At 35.9% G+C, this 17,680-nt stretch overlaps 1 protein-coding gene and 1 long non-coding RNA gene across 7 annotated transcripts in view; one reads left to right on the forward strand and one right to left on the reverse strand.

Moving 5' to 3' along the window:
- LOC138925677 (uncharacterized) overlaps positions 1–3,767 on the reverse strand; it is a 31,376-nt gene extending 27,609 nt beyond the window's left edge. For all 3 annotated transcript variants that reach the window (XR_011441870.1, XR_011441869.1, XR_011441871.1), the window contains exons 1-4: positions 3,371–3,767; positions 3,137–3,302; positions 2,747–3,069; positions 2,538–2,639 (exon numbers count right to left, since the gene is read on the reverse strand). This is a non-coding gene — a long non-coding RNA (uncharacterized lncRNA). The remainder of the gene's footprint in view (positions 1–2,537; positions 2,640–2,746; positions 3,070–3,136; positions 3,303–3,370) is intronic.
- nAChRalpha3 (nicotinic Acetylcholine Receptor alpha3) overlaps positions 1–17,680 on the forward strand; it is a 142,047-nt gene that overhangs the window by 30,588 nt on the left and 93,779 nt on the right. Inside the window, exon 1 of one of the 4 annotated variants that reach the window (XM_070276582.1) lies at positions 17,388–17,637. The exons of the other annotated variants lie outside the window; for them this stretch is intronic. The gene's annotated coding sequence lies outside the window, so the exon portion shown is untranslated. Of the gene's footprint in view, positions 1–17,387; positions 17,638–17,680 lie in introns of those variants that run through there. 4 annotated transcript variants of the gene reach the window in all.

Consider the following 17,680-nt stretch of genomic DNA (forward strand, 5'->3'; position numbering starts at 1 on the left):
TTAGGTCTGTAAATGTGTATGTGTGTGTGTGTTTTGGAAAAAGTTGTAACTGCTATCAGTTACTCTCTGCAATGGGAAGGCCATAGAGCCATAGAGACAGGAGTATAGGAGCAAGTGAGACAGCAACGGCGACGGCGACAGTCACATTATGAAGATAAGCCATAGAAAACAAAAGGCCAAGCATTCTGGGGAAAGGAAAAGCCTCCCAAACACACACACACACACACATATACACATACACATGTGCAGCTGGCTGGCTGTGTGGGTGTATATTTCGTAGTTGCCCTCGACATATTCGTGCTTGTTGCTATTAGGATTAGACATGCTAAATGGGTTTTTGTTTTCGTCCACAGCACCCTCCCGCCTCCCCTCCAGCTTAGCTTTTCTCTTAAAACTGACCTCAGAAAACTTGCTGGCGGCTACAAAATATTAAACGGTACTTTTTTGAATTCAAAACGTACGGGAGATAGAACCAAACATTTTTTGTAGGTTATGTTAAAAATTATGTTAGGTTATGTTTGCAAAAAAGCAAATATTTTAAAAGAGAATAGAAACACTTGAACTTTTTATTGAAATAAAATACAGAAAGAAATTAGTAAATCCCAACAAAACATTAAACGGTACTTTTTTGAATTCAAAACATAGGGGAGATGTAACCTAACATTTTTTGTAGGTTATGTTTTACATTATGTTTGGTTATGTTTGCAAAAAATTTAATTATTTTAAAAGAAAATAAAAAAACTCCAGAATTTTTTTTTAAATAAAATATATAGTGTTTAGTTAAAATAAAACAAAACATTAAACGGTGTATTTTTGATTCAAACCTTTTTGATTCTTTGCCTAATCTAGGTTATGGTGAAAAGGTTAGGTGTTTTGTTGGGTTATGTTTTCAAACAATGGAATTATTTCAACAGCAAATATTTTGCAAACATGTTAATATAATTATAATATATATTTAACTAATTACTTTATGTATTTTATTCCAATATATCTTTAAAAAAAGAGAGATAGATGAAAAATCGTTTACAAAAAAATACCAAAAATACCTACAATTTCAAATCCTATTCTAATTCAATATACAAAAGACTAGTAACTTAAAGAACTTTAAGATACTTTTAAGATACTCAAAATCTTTATCTAAAAGTTGCTAAACTTCCCCAACAAATTCCTTTTAAAATTTAAATAGAAATTATATTACTTTTGAAGTAATTTTCGTAAATCTTTAGAGAGACTTTTTAGAGTAAAATAAATGGTACTTTGAACTCGGAAATCGGCGGTCCAGTGTCATTATAGTTTTGGCCTTTTAGTGGCCAAGTGGCCACACACCGCCCAAGCCCCCCACTGCCCCACATCCCCCGCCCCCCACTCCTAGGCCATTTCAATCCTATAAACGAAATGAAAGTTGTAACTTTCGCTGCTGGGCCACACGCGCGTGTATCTGTATCTATGTATCTGGGATCGTAGTCTGTGCTCGAGCTTCTATACACAAATCAAAAACTTTTACTGCCTGCCTCTCGGTTCACTTCTATTATAACTATGTGCCACGCCCATTTCGCCCACCAAGCTCTAAAACTAAGTTCATTTGTCTGCCTGTTATTTTTCGTCTATTTCGGCCATTGTCTTTGGGATTCATTTTCACTTTGAGGCTTTTTGTTAGAGAATTTAAAATAATATTTACGCATTGCAATAACAACAAGAACCAAGAAAAAAAAAAAAAACAACAAACAGGCGCGACATTTAGGCCAACAAACACCAAGAAACCAACTCGGTCAATGGAAAAAAAAAATGTCAAGTGGTTAATGGCGGCTCCTTTTTCCTTGAGAGGTTCTTTTGAGTTCTTCAAGTTTCCAACTACTTAACATTAAATTAAATTAACAAAATAAATATTATAGAGATATGAGAACTTAAGTTTACATTTTTTGTTATACAATTTTTGATAAAAAATCACTTTTAGAATCAATCAAGTATAGTTCTTCATTAAATCCTCTGAGAAAGTAGTTGTCTTTGAAAATCTTTTCATGCCAGTTACCGATTTTTTTTTTTTTTTTTTTTTTTGGTATTTTTTTTTTTGCCGCCATTTGAGCTTTGTGAGCTGTTTGCAATTTGCTTCTTGCTTTCTCTCTTTTTTTTCTCTCTTTTTTTTCCCGCTTTTACTTATCAAAAGCAGACATTTTTGGCTGAGTGCTTCACAAACGTCCATGTGTTGGGGTATTTGAGTATGTGTGATGGTGAGTGTGTGTGTGTGTGTGAGCCTTTGTGAGTGTTTGCTCGTCTTTATTGCTTTAAGTAAGCAATTTGAAATTTGAGCTGCTAAAACAGGCAACAACAAAAGGCCAAAAAGCAGTCGGCAGCTTGATGTTTTCCCAAATTGTTGTGAGTTAATTTTCTTGCACATTGTTTGACAGACAGACAGACTGGGAGACTGGGAGACTACTGGGAGGTGTGGAAGAGCTTCCTTTTTTTATTTCACAGAGACTCACACACACACACCAGCACCAACATACATATATGCAGTTCAAAATGACAAAGAAACTCACATGATTTAAGGGTTAATTTAACAACAAATTGAATTTTCTTAAAGCCTCCTCCTCTTCGTTGAGTCGTCTCCGCCATGGTCCTTAGTACTTTCAACTCGCTGACTGATGGACAAAATAAGAAAAAAAAAATAAGTACAAAAAATTCACCAAAAACAAAAAAAAAAATATATAAAGAAAAGTAAAAGCAAGCCTGAGAAATTTCTAATTACAATAATTAATGCGTTGAGTTGAGTGTTCTGTTCCTTGGAATTTGCTCTCCTCCTCCTCCTCCTTCTTATACTTTAATTTTTTTTTTTTGTTCCTTGCGTTGGCAGAGTGCCAGGACAATTTTGCAGGCCTCGTCCTGTCGGCTGGCATCTTTATCATGACAATGCCAACATGTCGTATACTCAATTTTCAGGCATCATGTCTCTCCTTCGAATGTCGACGTGAGCTCACGTACCAAACAGGGATCGGCACATAAAGGCATCGCAGCAAGTTCTATACCCCAGCCACGCCCACTATATATATATATATATGCCCAGGAGCGCCTCTGTAAGCAGAAAAAAAAACCTTGAATAAAATAAAACAAATTGTAAATGAAATAAATAAGAAGAAACCAAATAAGCAGGCAGATGGAAAGCGAAAAACGCTTCCCTATATTCGCATCCAAAGTACTTTTCCTCCTCCGTCGAGACATCGAAATGCATTAGCATATCATAATATGCATGGGAAAGTTAACAAAGTTACGAGGTATTACAAATAGCTTGACTTGTAAATAAGAATCTGAAAAGGAAATGAGAACGTGCACATGATTCTTGGCGGTTTTAAATAAAAAACAGAACGGGTCTTACTGAGAAATTAGGTACAAGCATCACAAGAATAAGGTGTATGGCAGGGATTCAATTCCTTAACAAGTGGCTAGTTACTTTAGGTAACTTTGTAAAAATAACCGAACTTCTCGTGTTGATGTTTTAGGTAAAGCGTACTTGGTTTTATTTTCTCGGACGCCCTTGTGCAGCCATTTTGCAGAATTTTCACACAGAAACACCATGCTTTCTATAAAAAATAACACGTGGTTAACACTGATCTTCCTCTTCATTAACTACAAACCCATTTTCACATAACCTTGTACTTTTCAAGACAATTCTTACTAAACAACTCCACTTTCTTTTAATAAATCCACGGACTTCTTTAATAACATTTTTTTTCTAGCTTTTTCGACAAAATTTTTACTTGTGATTAATCTGAATATTTTGCAACACTGAACGATATTCAATCCGATCAGAACTTTCCAACACTAACTATCGATAGTGATAATGTAACGATAGTGATAATATTTTTCCATTTTAATAATTTTTATTTGTATTTTTTTTTTATTAAAATTATAGAAATAAATATTTAAATTTCTAATATTTTAAAATGGGATTCTTTTTTCTTGATTTTTTTAAGTACAAAACTTTTAAATATTTTTGGGATATCGATAGATATTTAAATTAAACGATCGATATATATGAATGTTGAGAGTGTGACTGTATGCTTATTTCCAAAAAAATACTAAAAGCTTATTGAGAAAATCTCAAAACGCATCTTTTAATCAGAAAGACCTGGTCAGACCTAGATCTCGTTTGCTGGTTTGGTCATTTGACCACTTGCTGTGGTCGAGGCAGCATGCAGCGGATGCAGCTCTTAGAAGCCTCTTTTTAAATTGGGAACTTTATATATATTTAAAAAAAAAAATCAGGGCCCTGGGGTGGATTAAATATAATATTATAGAGGCTCTGGGACTCTATAAAAAAACGCTCCAATATAGGGTCCACATTTTAAATAGAGACTGCCCTCGAGTCAAAATTAAATATGATGGTTTTTGGGTCCACGTTTGGAATGAACCCCGGGGCCGAAAAATAGAAAAAAGGGCCCCCGAGGCTAAAAATAGAAAATACGAAGCCCTGGGGCCTGAAAAGAATTCAGTGGCTGTTACTATTGAAACGATATTGGGTCCACGGAGTAAATAAAGACGGGCCCCCCAATTTTTACTATTACCGATTCCTGGACATAGTTTTGCAAAGTCCACAATATAAGGTCCACGTTTTGAATTAACACAAAGCCCCGGGGCAAAAAATAAAAAAACGAGGCCCTGGGGCCCAAAAAAAATTCAGTAGCTGTGGATTTAGCTATTGGAACGTCAGAAGGGTCCGGAGCCAGAGAACTTGGTCTTCTAATAAAAATGAAGAAGTACTGGTGGCCTGGGAGCTGAAATCTCCAAAACTTGGGCCTTTTTTGGTGCTCCAATGAGCCCAGAGCCATGAGCACTGAATCTCTTCAGGCATCCACGATCATCGTCTGAACTGTCTAAAACTTGGGCCTTGTTCCCTTACCCTTGTCCAAGGGTGGAGTTATTTAAAGCTAAAGAGTCCACGGTTAAAATAAATCCGGAGAGCTTTGTCCTCTAATAAAAATGAAAAAGTACTGGTGGCTATGTCCCGGACATAGTTTTATAAAATCCACAATATGCGGTCCACGTTTTGAATTAACGAAAGGCCCCGGGGCTGAAAAAATCGAGGCCCTGGGGCCAAAAAAGATTGAGTAACTAAAAGATTTATGTTTATTGCGACAGAATAATCAATTTTGTTTTCGATCGCTCATCATCAAGGCTGTGACTGAGAACTTCAGCATTTAATAAAAATGAAAAAGAACTGGTAGCTTCCTCGGGAGTTGAAATCTCCAAAACTTGGGCCTTTTTTGGTGCTCCAATGAGCCCAGAGCCCTGAGCATCCACGGTCATCGTCTGAATTGTCTAAAACTTGGACCTTGTTTCGTAGAAAGAGCCCTGAGCTACGAAACCTGTGTTTTTAATAAAAAATAGAGGACCTACATATGTAGGCAACGATTCCGATAGTTCTAGAGGATTTTTTTTTACACAAAAAAATGTGCGACGTATTGAACACCAGTGGCTCTTAGGTGTTTATATTTAATCCGCCCCCGGATATAGAAAATGGGAAAATTAATTAAATTTTCTTCCATTTTTTTTTTTTTTTTTTTGGCTTTCCATTAGTCGTTGAGCCCAAGTTCATTGGGTTAAGCTGCTTGGCAGTTCATAACCAATCCACTTCATCTCCAGTCGACTGCCCCTTGAACCACTTTTCCAGACCCATGTGTCTGTATGTGTGTGAAGGATGTGGCACACACATTCGACAAAACTCCTTGAATCCTTGAAGCAAGGCCAGATTCTAGTGGTGGCTCAGTCGCAGGCTCAGACTTCAAGTCCAGAAATCTGTGCCACAGCCGTGAACTGCATGCAAATACAGTACCGGCCATTGGATACCGGAGGGAGGAGATACCATGATGTGGCAGGCATGGAGGGGGGGTATGGAAAGCATACGGAAATGCCAGAATGTTGCAAAGAGAATGTATGAGCAGGCGTAATGGAAAATGTAAGAAAAACTACTCAAGAATTTGTTTTTCGCCATTCGGTGGGTGGCACTTGGCACTTGCTATGCGAAAAAATTTAGGGGTTATGTCTCCTCCGACTATCTCGTACATCTGACACGTACACGTACGTACATATACAGTGCCCACAACATTTATTCGTACACCTTTCATTTTCTTAAAAATATGGATTTATTTGCTAAGTATTTGCGACTAGTCCAAAATTTTAAATGCACACTGTTTGATATGTTTGTTATGTACATGTTTCGCAAAAAAAAACAATTCCTTTTGTGCATACACAAAGAGTGTTGCCTAAAAAACAAAAAGTGGAGCGCAAATAGCGCACACAAATTATTCGTACATTTTCTTCTTTTGTTGCTTTTTTGCAATTATAACGGTAATACGCTTTTTTCTTTTGATTGATTTTCGTGACTTTTGAGTAGAATGGACCACTTGTGCATTTGTTGTCAGTTTGGTGCTTGTTTAGAGGACAATTTTATTGGCTGCAATTAAAATGGGACGAAGTGCTGATTTACCAGTAGAATTACGCAAAGTAATTTTGAATTTGCATTTAAAAAACAAGTCTCTTCGCGAAATCGGTGAAACAATTGGCAGATCGCACTCCACTGTGCAAAGTGTAATAAAAAACTACTTAAATACTGGTCAATTGGCCTCAAAGCACCAAAACGCTGGAAGGGCAAAAATATTAACGCCACGTGAGGAACGCAAAGTAGTAGCTGAAGTGGTCCAAAACCCAAAAACTACAAGTACAATGCTATGTCAAAGCTTGCAAGAAGATGTACAAAAAAAAGTTTGCTCTCAAACGGTGCGCAATTGCCTGCATAATGCTGGCTATCATGGTAGAGTGGCACGGCGCAAGCCATACATTTCGGACATAAATAAGAAAAAACGATTAGACTTTGCCAAACGCTACAAAGATGAACCAGATTCTTTTTGGGAAAACGTAATATTTAGCGACGAATCAAAATTTAACATATTTCGTGCAGATGGGCCTTCGAAAGTCTGGCGGAAGGTGAATGAAGAGATGAATGAAAAGAATCTTATTCCAACAGTTAAGCACGGAGGCGGAAATACGATGGTTTGAGGGTGTATGGCAGCATCAGGACCTGGTCAGATGGTGTTCATCACTGATAAAATGAACAAACACATGTATTTGGACATTTTAAAAAATAATTTATATCCAAGTGCCGCAAAACTTGGGCTAGATCAGCAAAAGTTTTTGTTTCAACAAGATAATGACCCGAAACATGCTTCATATCTTGTACAAGAGTGGCTTATTTACCACTGCAAGCAGTTAAAAACCCCACCGCAGTCACCGGATTTGAATCCAATAGAACACCTCTGGGATTTATTAGAGCGCAGGATCAGAAAACACCCAATAACATCAAAGGCCACTCTCGAAACAGCCATACGAACTGAGTGGGACAAAATATCGGTTGATGACACCAAACGTTTGGTCAAAAGTATGCGTCGACGTTTAGAAGCAGTCATTAAGGCCAAAGGTGGTCCTACAAAATATTAAAAAAAGATTTGCGTCCGTTTTTTTAACACAATTCTTATTATTTTATTTACTGTACGAATAATTTGTTTGCGTAAAAAAGTGCCTTTTTTTTGTTTTTGAAAATTTTTTATATGTTTTGGAAATGAATTATATACTTTTTTTGTTTATCTGCATTGGAAAAATACTTCTCTTCATTGTTCAATAAAGTTTTGTTTTAGTTACACTAATATAAACCAAGTTTCAGATGCTTGAAGTTAAAAATATGGGGTGTACGAATAAATGTTGTGGGCACTGTATCTGCTAATTCAGCGCGGGCTTGAATGTTTTTTTGTGTATTTGTGACACTGGAGGCCAAATCGCATATACGCGTTGCACATATTAAATCATCGAATGACTTATTATTAATAAAAATATTGGAATGCGTTGCGAAAGGTTTCACGAGCAAAAGGAAAGAGCTATCCGTGAATGTCTCTCACATAGAGGCCATACTTCCGAAAGGTATTAAATAAAGTCATTACATGAAAGATAGACATAAATATAAAATTTCAAAAGAAAAAAAAAAAATACAAAATATAGTGGACGCCAATGAAATAAACCACCTCCACAAAGATCCAGTGAATGATCTCAATGCTAACTGAAAGCAAAAGTCTTGCAATTCCACAATATAAGGTCCACGGCTTAAGCAAAATCAAGCCCTGGAACAGGTACGGATACTTTCTTGGAACGTTCCTTCAGAAAAAAGTCCCAACACTTGAATGTGTCTCATATTGAGGCCATATTTCCGGAAGGTATTATATGGAGTCATTACATGAAGGATAGACGCAAATAAAAAAATCCAAATTAAAAAAAAAAAATACAAAATATAGTGGACGCCAATGAAATAAACCACTTCCAAAAAGATCCCGTGAATGATCTCAATGCTAACCGAAAGCAAAATATTGAAACTCCACAATATAAGGTCCACGACTGAAACAAAGGCAAGCCCTTGAACAGGAACACGTCAAAAAATTAAAAAGTACGGATACTTTCTTGGAACGTTCCTTTAGAAAAAAGTCCCAACACTTAAATGTCTCACATATAGCCGAAAGCAAAAGTCTTGCAATTCCACAATATAAGGTCCACGGCCTATATGAAGGCAAGCCCCAAATTTTTGAATGTGTCTCATATTGAGGCCATACTTCCGGAAGGTATTTTATGGAGTCATTACATGAAAGATAGACATAACTACAAAATTTCAAAAGAAAAAAAAAAAATGTAAAATATAGTGGACGCCAATGAAATAAACCACCTCCACAAAGATCCCGAGAATGATCTCAATGCTAACGGAAAGCAAAAATATTGAAACTCCACTATATAAGGTCCACGGCTTATACGAAGGCAAGCCCTGGAACAGGAACATGAACAAAAAATTAAAAATTACGAATACTTTCTTGGAACGTTCCTTCAGAAAAAAGTCCCAACACTTAAATGTCTCACATATAGCCGAAAGCAAAAGTATTGCAATTCCACAATATAAGGTCCACGGCTTATATCAAGGCAAGCCCCAAATTTTTGAATGTGTCTCACATAGAGGCAATATTTCCGAGGCCGAAGATCTTTGTCTTTTAATAAAAATGTAGAAGTATTTGTGGCTTTAAAGACGCCACATTATAGAGTCCAAGGGTGGAACTATCTAAAGCTTGTGGCCTTTTTTTTTGGCTCCAAGGAAAAAATGAGTTCCCAAAAATATAAATTCTAATGCAAGCTAATCCAATAAACCATCTCAATACTACCATCTTTTAATATGACCAGATTCCTGGGCATAGCTTTGTAAAATCCACAATATACGGTCCACGTTATGAATTAACGCAAGGCCTCGGGGCAAAAAAAAAAAAAAAAACTAGGCCCTGGGGCCCAAAAAGTATTCAGTAACTGTGTGGATTTAGCTATTGGAACGTCAGAAGCGTCCATGGTTTAAATAAAGCCGGAGAACTTCAGCATTTCATAAAAATCGAGAAGTACTGACATCCACGGTCATCCACGGTCATCGTCTGAACTGTCTAAAACTGGGGCCTTGTTCCCTTACCCTTGTCCAAGGGTGGAGTTTTTTAAGGCTAAAGGGTCCACGGTTAAAATAAATCCGGAGAGCTTTGTCCTCTAATAAAAATGAAAAAGTACTGGTGGCTATGTCCCGGACATAGTTTTATAAAATCCACAATATGCGGTCCACGTTTTGAATTAACGCAAGGCCCGGGGGCTAAAAAAGATTGAGTAACTAAAAGATTTAAGTTTATTGCGACACAATAATCAATTTGGTTTTCGATCGCTCATCATCAAGGCTGTGACTGAGAACTTCAGCATTTAATAAAAATGGAGAAGTACTGGTGGCCTGGGAGTTGAAATCTCCAAAACTTGGGCCTTTTTTGGTGCTCCAATGAGCCCAGAGCCGTAACCAATGAAGAGATACACCCACGGTCATCGTCTGAACTATCTAAAACTGGGGCCCTGTTCCCTTACCCTTGTCCAAGGGTGGAGTTTTTTAAGGCTAAAGGGTCCACGGTTAAAATAAATCCGGAGAGCTTTGTCTTCTAATAAAAATGAAAAAGTACTGGTCCACGGTTAAAATAAATCCGGAGAGCTTTGTCCTCTGATAAAAATGAAAAAGTACTGGTGGCTATGTCCCGGACATAGTTTTATAAAATCCACAATATGCGGTCCACGTTTTGAATTAACGCAAGGCCCCGGGGCTAAAAAAGATTGAGTAACTAAAAGATTTAAGTTTATTGCGACACAATTGGTTTTCGATCGCTCATCATCAAGGCTGTGACTGAGAACTTCAGCATTTAATAAAAATGGAGTTGAAATCTCCAAAACTTGGCCTTTTTTTGGTGCTCCAATGAGCCCAGAGCCATGAGCACTGAATCTCTTCAGGCATCCACGATCATCGTCTGAATTGTCTAAAACTTGGGCCTTGTTCCCTTGCCCTTGTCCAAGGGTGGAGTTATTTAAAGCTAAAGGGTCCACGGTTAAAATAAATCCGGAGAGCTTTGTCTTCTAATAAAAATGAGGAAGTACTGGTGGCTAAAAACTGCCATACATTAAATACAAATGGCTATTATGCGTTTGTTTTTTTTTTATCTGCCTCTTAATATAGAAAAAGGAAAATTTTAATTTTTATTTTAATTAAATATACTGTCCAAGTTTTTGAACTCCGAAACAGGAACATTAATCAGATAATAAAAATAAATAAAATATATATATTAATATATAATATATACAATAAAATAAAAAAAAACTTAAACCATAAAACTTCCGTTCACGAGAAGCTAGATGTTGACTGTTCGACTGCACATCAGCTTCTGACCAAAAAGGTTTTCAAGTCATATTTATATAGAATGCCGGTAAAGGGAAGGACAAACTTATTGCAAGACCCAGGTTTTAAATTAAAAAAAAAAAAAAATAAAAATAATACATTTTTATTTATTAATAAGACTCGCTAGTTAAATAAGACTCAAAGTAAAAAAAAAAAAAAAAATAACTTAAACCACAGAACTTCCGTTCATGAGAAGCTAGATGTGAACTGTTCGACTGCACATCAGCTTCTGACCAAACTCACCCAATCTTGCTGAGAAGAGTGAAAAAATATCTTAAAGCCTTTAAGCAACTGGCCACATTGCGTGAAATGGGTGTTTTGATTTTTTTAGTATAAGGTCACACTTTTTTTAAACTTAAAAAGTCTTAAAGAGAATTTTTCTTCTTTATGAAGATCGAGCAACTATACCTCATATTTTTATTCGAGGGTATTATTTTATTATTATATTTCGTTTTTTTATTTTTAAGTGCTTTTAGAAAACCCCTGTGTACCAATTTGCTTGTTGAGCATTTTTGGTAATTTAATTTAAGCCACTCGATCACACCACATGCCTTCACGAGTGCACTCACTCACCGTCATTATTCATCGCACTCTTGCTCACAGCAAATAGTACAAATATTTTTATGTATTTTATGGAACAGGTTTCTATATATACACATATGTATATATTTCGCACAATCTCCCATATGCCACATTCATTTTCTTTGGCTGTGGGAACGACTTTCTTGGTTTGCAGTGAGAAAAGTTCTTTATTTTTGGTTGAAAAGTTTTGTGGAAAATGTAAACGGATTTGAAGGAGACGGTAAGTGGGCGAGAGTTTTAAGTTTTGGGACTTTTGGGATACCGTAGGGCAAAAGGTTTAGATCAACAGAAGAGTAGCCGGGGATACTCTTCAAAAAAAAAAACAATGAACTTTTAAAGCATTTCACCCAAACGCACTCTCATGCTTATATGCACGCCCCAAATCATACAATTCTCCTGCCAAGTGTTTCTGTTATAAAAAGGCAATCGAGCGTCAGGACCACAACGCCTTATGTCCTTAATGCGTGCGTATGTGTATCTGTATGTATATTTGTGTTTGCGGGTGTTTGTGGAACCACTGCGCCTTGTTTTTGGGGGCTCAATGTTTTTGTTCTCCGTCTCCCGGCATGGAACATTTCACTGTTTTAATTTTCGTTTCGTTTCGTTTCATTTCCTCTTTTTTATAACCAATATAACCATAAACGGGTATATCGGTTTCTTGGCCCCTCAAATGCCTGATAACTGCGGTTATTCAATCACTTAATTGCCCGTGATTTATTTTTTAAGAAGCGTATTTTTGCGAAATGGAAAATTTTTTTGGAAAAAGTTTGGGATATTAAGATCTTTTATTTTTAGAATGGTTAGATAAACAGAATTTTTTGGTTTTAAAATTTTTATTTTAAGAATTAAAAGCTATCTTGCAATTAGAAGTTCTTAGTGTTAATGATAACGTTAATTGGTGTAGATTTTTACTAATTGTAGTATTTTATTTGCATTAAAAAAAAATTCATCCCAAAAATACTACTGCAATACCACTGCCAAGAAAAATACTAAGCTTAATATTTTGGCGGGAATGTTTTTTGGCGCGAATTTTTTTAGGCGCGCGATTTTTTTGGCGCGAAATTTTTTAAGGCGCGAATTTATTTTGGCGCCTAATATTTAAAGGCGCGTTAATTTTTTGGCGCGAATTTTTTTGGCGGGTAATATTTTTTAGGCGCGTAATATTTTTTGGCGCGAATTTTTTTAAGGCGCGTAATTTTTTTTGGCGCGTAATATTTTTTATGAGCGAATTTTAGGATACCCTCAAGTCTAAATCTTTCTCGCTTAAGGCCATTTTGGATGTTTTTTCTGGTGTTTTATTTTGGTTGTTGCCTTGCCAGAAGGCCGACTGCAAATTGCGTTCTCGGCCATATAGACAAATACATAATAACAATGCTTGAGCCGCAGCACGCACACACCAGCACCATCACCACCATGACCACCACCACCACCACCACCAACAACAACAAGAACACCAACAATGGCAAATATTATGGCCAAAACAATCAAAAGTGGCAACCACAAGGCAAATAAAGAGTGAGAAAGAGAAGCAAAATACAAAGCCAAGCAAAACAAAACGAAAAACGAAAGAAAGAAAGAAAAAAAAAACAGTAAAGGACGAAACGAAATGTTGGCCGGCAGCTAAAAGGCAATACAAAATGGGAACTCAGCTACTTGCTAAAATGTACTTGGCCAAAATACATATTGGCTTGAAATATTTAAGATTAAAAACCCTTTAAAGAAAAACCCTCACATACTTAAAAAAAAAAAAAATAAATTATATATTTAATCCTTTATTTTTTTTTTATTATATCTAGTTTCTAGTTTTCTTGTTTTTTGTGTAAAACTTAAAAAAAAAACTGTTAACTGGAAATTGAAACAAGCCGAAACGTACCAAACTGAACTGAACTGGACTGGTCTGGTCTGGACCAAATAATTTGGCCATTTTTGGGCCGCACAAACACACACACACATATATATATATATAGGGAGAAAAACACACACAATAAATAACTCAATTGCAAGCTATTTGCTTGAAAAGTTTCCTACGCCCTCCGGCAGCCAGCTGACTTACAAAAGTAGCCCTCCATCCTCCCGCTGCACAGCCTCCTCTTTGCCATATTTTATTTCAATTTTTTTTTTTTGTAAAGGACGCTCTCATGCTTGTTCGGTCTAGGCATGTAAAATAGTTGAAAAATGTAAATAACCAAAGGAACGAAGCTGGGGGAGCCGGGTGGCTGGCTGGCTGGCGAGAAGACGAAATAATTCATTAAAAGAATATCAAGTGTTAAAATTCACACAATTTACAAAAACACAAAAGAAAATTGTGCCATTGGCAATTTTCACCCAACCACCCGATGGCCATTTTATCCTTTTTGTTTGTTAGTATGTGTGTGTATGGTGTGGGTGTGGGTGAGGATGTGTTTTTCCCATTCTCTCCACAGGAAATTTTAACCACAGGATAAAATGAAAATCTTTTGGGGGTTTTGGCATAACAATTTTCGATAGTTATCGTAGTGCTTTAAGCAACAAATTAAGTTGCAAGACACAATGTATGTAAATATGATTTTAGGCTAATTGTTTGTAGTTTTCAAGTTAATTAATATGAGAAAATAATTAGAGAAAAGTTTTCTGTTAGAGAAAATGCTCTAAAGGCCGTACAATATGAGACAGCGTCCCTTGGACTACTTATGCAGCTGTAGTAGTAGCCTCATGAACTAAACTTAATAATATTTTGTATTATTAATTATAATCTACTATAAGTCAAGTAAAGGTAGAAAAATGGAACAACAAAAATGCATCGATAATCAATCTAAATTAATGCATTAAATTATTATTTCTTTTTTTTTTTTTTTTTTTTTTTGAATAATTTTTCATAAGCTAACTAAAAATGTAAAATAATGTTTTTTTGCCATTTATTAATCTCATTAAATTGAGATGACAGCTTTTAACATATATATGTATATGTATATTTTTTTTACAGCTTTTTACAACCCGATGAGTTTTTGATGTTCATAATTGATATTATTTGAATCAGTATTACAAGAGCCTTTTGTGTCAGCAAGAATGTTTCAATTATTCTGATTCTGATTCAGATTCTGTTGCATTTTTATTTTTATTTTTTTCTATATTTGATTGCAACTTTTGTTTGGTGGAATTGCAATGTTTTTGGAGCTTGTGGTTTTGCTGTTTGTTGTTATTGTTATTGTTGTTGTTGGGCTTTGTGCGGTCGGTTGCGGTTGGCGCGGATTCTGCAGATTTGTAGCGCTTAATGGAAATTTTCAATTCACTTTGACACTTTATGACAAACTTTGGTTTTGGCCACAGCACAGGCCACATTAAAAGCAACTACCACTACTACTACTACTCTGACTACTCGTTCCATAAAATCGATTCTCAGCTTTATGGTCGGCTTTAATGCCACGCCTGTCAGACGCACTTGTCGTTGCTTCATCTCCATCTCCTTCTCCCTCTCTCTCTCTGTCCATCCCTTTTGCACATCCCAGTATCCAAAAGGCAGGAGAAGCCTTCGACGCCAATTTCCAAAAATGCTGTCAGCAATTTTTGGCTTCGACTATTTTTTTTTTTTTTGGGTTTTTTTTTTTATGCTTTTTCCTACGGTTGGAGCTGCTTTTTGTTTTGTTCGCCCGTCGTCAGCTGCCAGTAGCACTTAAAGCCAACAGGACCAACAACAGGAGCCACAGGCCGTCAGCAAGTCAAAGGACCCATGAGATACCTCTTGTCTGGATTTTAAAGGGCATTTCCTAATAGTTTCTATGAATTGTGAAATATTAAGCTTGAGATAAAGGGTTTTTTGCTGTTAAAAGATGGTCACACTAGAATCAAGACATTCTAAAGACAAAAAGTGGCAGCCACACTAATGGGAAAACGTAAAAAAAGGCATTTTTTTAGTATTTTTAATTAAATAATATTTATTTAAAAGAATAATAATATAAATAATAAACAATTATAATTATAACTCATCTCTAACTAAAAACCAATATACCCCAAAGTGCCAGAAAGTTTGTAAAATAGCAGCGTCAGTGACTGACTGGCAAAGGTGTTAAGCTCGATATGCCAAAAGGACTTTGGCCTACAGCAGCCTGGTGCTGGAACTGGAGCTGAAGCTGCAGAGGAATTCCTATTTCTGAGTCCTGGTTACCGTCAAAACCAGGGGAGTCCAGGGAACACCCAACCCAATCAGGGGAGGCGCTGGCCTCATCATTTTGCGAATAAAGTCACGTTTTGCTTATTTAACATTTCGTTGATTTCGCGCCACAACCGCCTCGTCTCGTCTCGTCTCGGCTAGCCTCGCGCCTCGTGCCACACAGCCCAGGACCTTTTGGGTCCTTAAAGCCATATGGCAGCCCATTGCTTTGCATTTATTCATTTAGTTGGCCCTGTCGGACCATTGGAGCCATTCAAGCCATTCATTATGCATTCATTTCGGCATTGTTCGAATCGCTAAGCCTCCGAAAACATAAACAGGCATCGCTCGATGTTGAGCCTTGGCGATAACTTATCGATTATTTGCATTAATGCTTTTGATATGCCCCCCTGTCAAAAATAACAATAATAATAATCAGCTTTTAGGTTATCAGCTCTGGCTTAAATTTCAGTTTTATTATAGAAGCCAAGGAATGACAAAAAATTCGAAATATAAATCTTTATTTTTAATTCCAAAGGATGGAATTTGGAAGAAAATCAGACCCATGAAATTTTATCACGATAAAATTCGTTTAAGAGAATTTTATGAAAATAAAACAGTTTTAATAAAAATAAGACTTCAAAATTTAAAAAAAATCAGATAGATGAACTAAAAGAAGCTTGAGAGTTAAAATAATTGAAAAAAAAAATATACAGAATTTTATATTGAAAAAAATTAAAATCAACGACTGGTGAGAATGAAAAAAAAAATTCCCCCAAAAAATATTCCTTTCTTTGGGATTAGATCGGTCTAAATTAATGTTCAGTACATAATAGTGAAAAAAAATTGTTTATCGAGTTTAAAAATAATCCAAAAAATAAATATAAGGAAAAAAATCTTCAAAAAACAGAAAGCATCAGTATATTTTTCAACCGGCAAGAAGCAAGACGCCAGACAAGTTTTATATTGAAAAAAATTAAAATCAACGAATGGTGAGTATGAAAAAAGAAAATTCCCCAAAAAATATTCCTTTCTTTGGGATTAGATCGGTCTAAATTAATGTTCAGTACATAATAGTGAAAAAAAATTTTTTATCGAGTTTAAAAATAATTCAAAAAATAAATATAAGGAAAAAAATCTTCAAAAAACAGAAAAAAATAAAAATAAACTGGAGAATTAAATGATATCGCGCACATGATCATCTCCAACGACAACATAGATCGAATGTTAATAAATAATAAAATAATTTCAAAAAATGATAAATAATAAAAATAATAAGTGACCACAACCACAACCTCCAGCATCAACAAAGGAGGCGCAATGTTAAATAACTCAAATAAAAAAAAACATTTCAAAAATAAAAAAAAAAAACTTAAAAAACAAATAAGAGTCGACTTGACTGTTCGACAAACGAACGAACAATGAGTTTGAGATCCCAAATGCTCCGCCTTTTATAGTAAAATCTTAGAGAGACCAGACCCTTGTGATCTGCTGATCCCTCTGATATTTCTGTATGGCTAAAGGGCTTTTGAAGAGGGTCCCACTATTTGAGGAGACAAGAAGTAGAGTCTTAACATCTGTTCACACTAAAGTTGAATTTCTTAATGGTCACGTGCTTTTTGGTAAACTTTTATAAAAAATCATTTTCAAATCGTTATATTTTGTGATCCGTGGACCTAATGGAGTTGAAGTCTAAAGATGGTAACCCAAGAAGGAATAGGAAGTGGCCCAGGAAGTCTAATTATAGGAATTATACATCTGCGAACCATTTCCAAGAATCTGTCCGTCGAAGCAACACAAAACGTGCTTTGAAGAGGAGAGTATAGCTTCTAGAATATTCTATTTATTTAATTTCATTTATTTATTAAGTTTTCTGTTCTTAGTTTTTTGTGGAAATTGGCAATGTGCTAATTTCCTTTAACGAGGCCAATAGATCAGGCCAACTTGGCCAACAATGTTGACTATTAAGGAGGGAAGTACTTGGCCATCAGTTCGGAAAAAAAGAAGACAAAATATTTGCGCAAATTTTTAAGACATTGAAAGGAGGCTGAAGGATTCGACACGTTTATGGAGGACGAAGGACAACGATGGGAAGTACGAAGGGAACGAGGTATGTAGGTGCCATGGAAGGACAAAGGAGATGAAGCTTAGAA

The sequence above is a fragment of the Drosophila bipectinata genome, chromosome XR (genome assembly GCF_030179905.1).
Source record: "Drosophila bipectinata strain 14024-0381.07 chromosome XR, DbipHiC1v2, whole genome shotgun sequence".
Lineage (NCBI taxonomy): Eukaryota > Metazoa > Arthropoda > Insecta > Diptera > Drosophilidae > Drosophila > Drosophila bipectinata.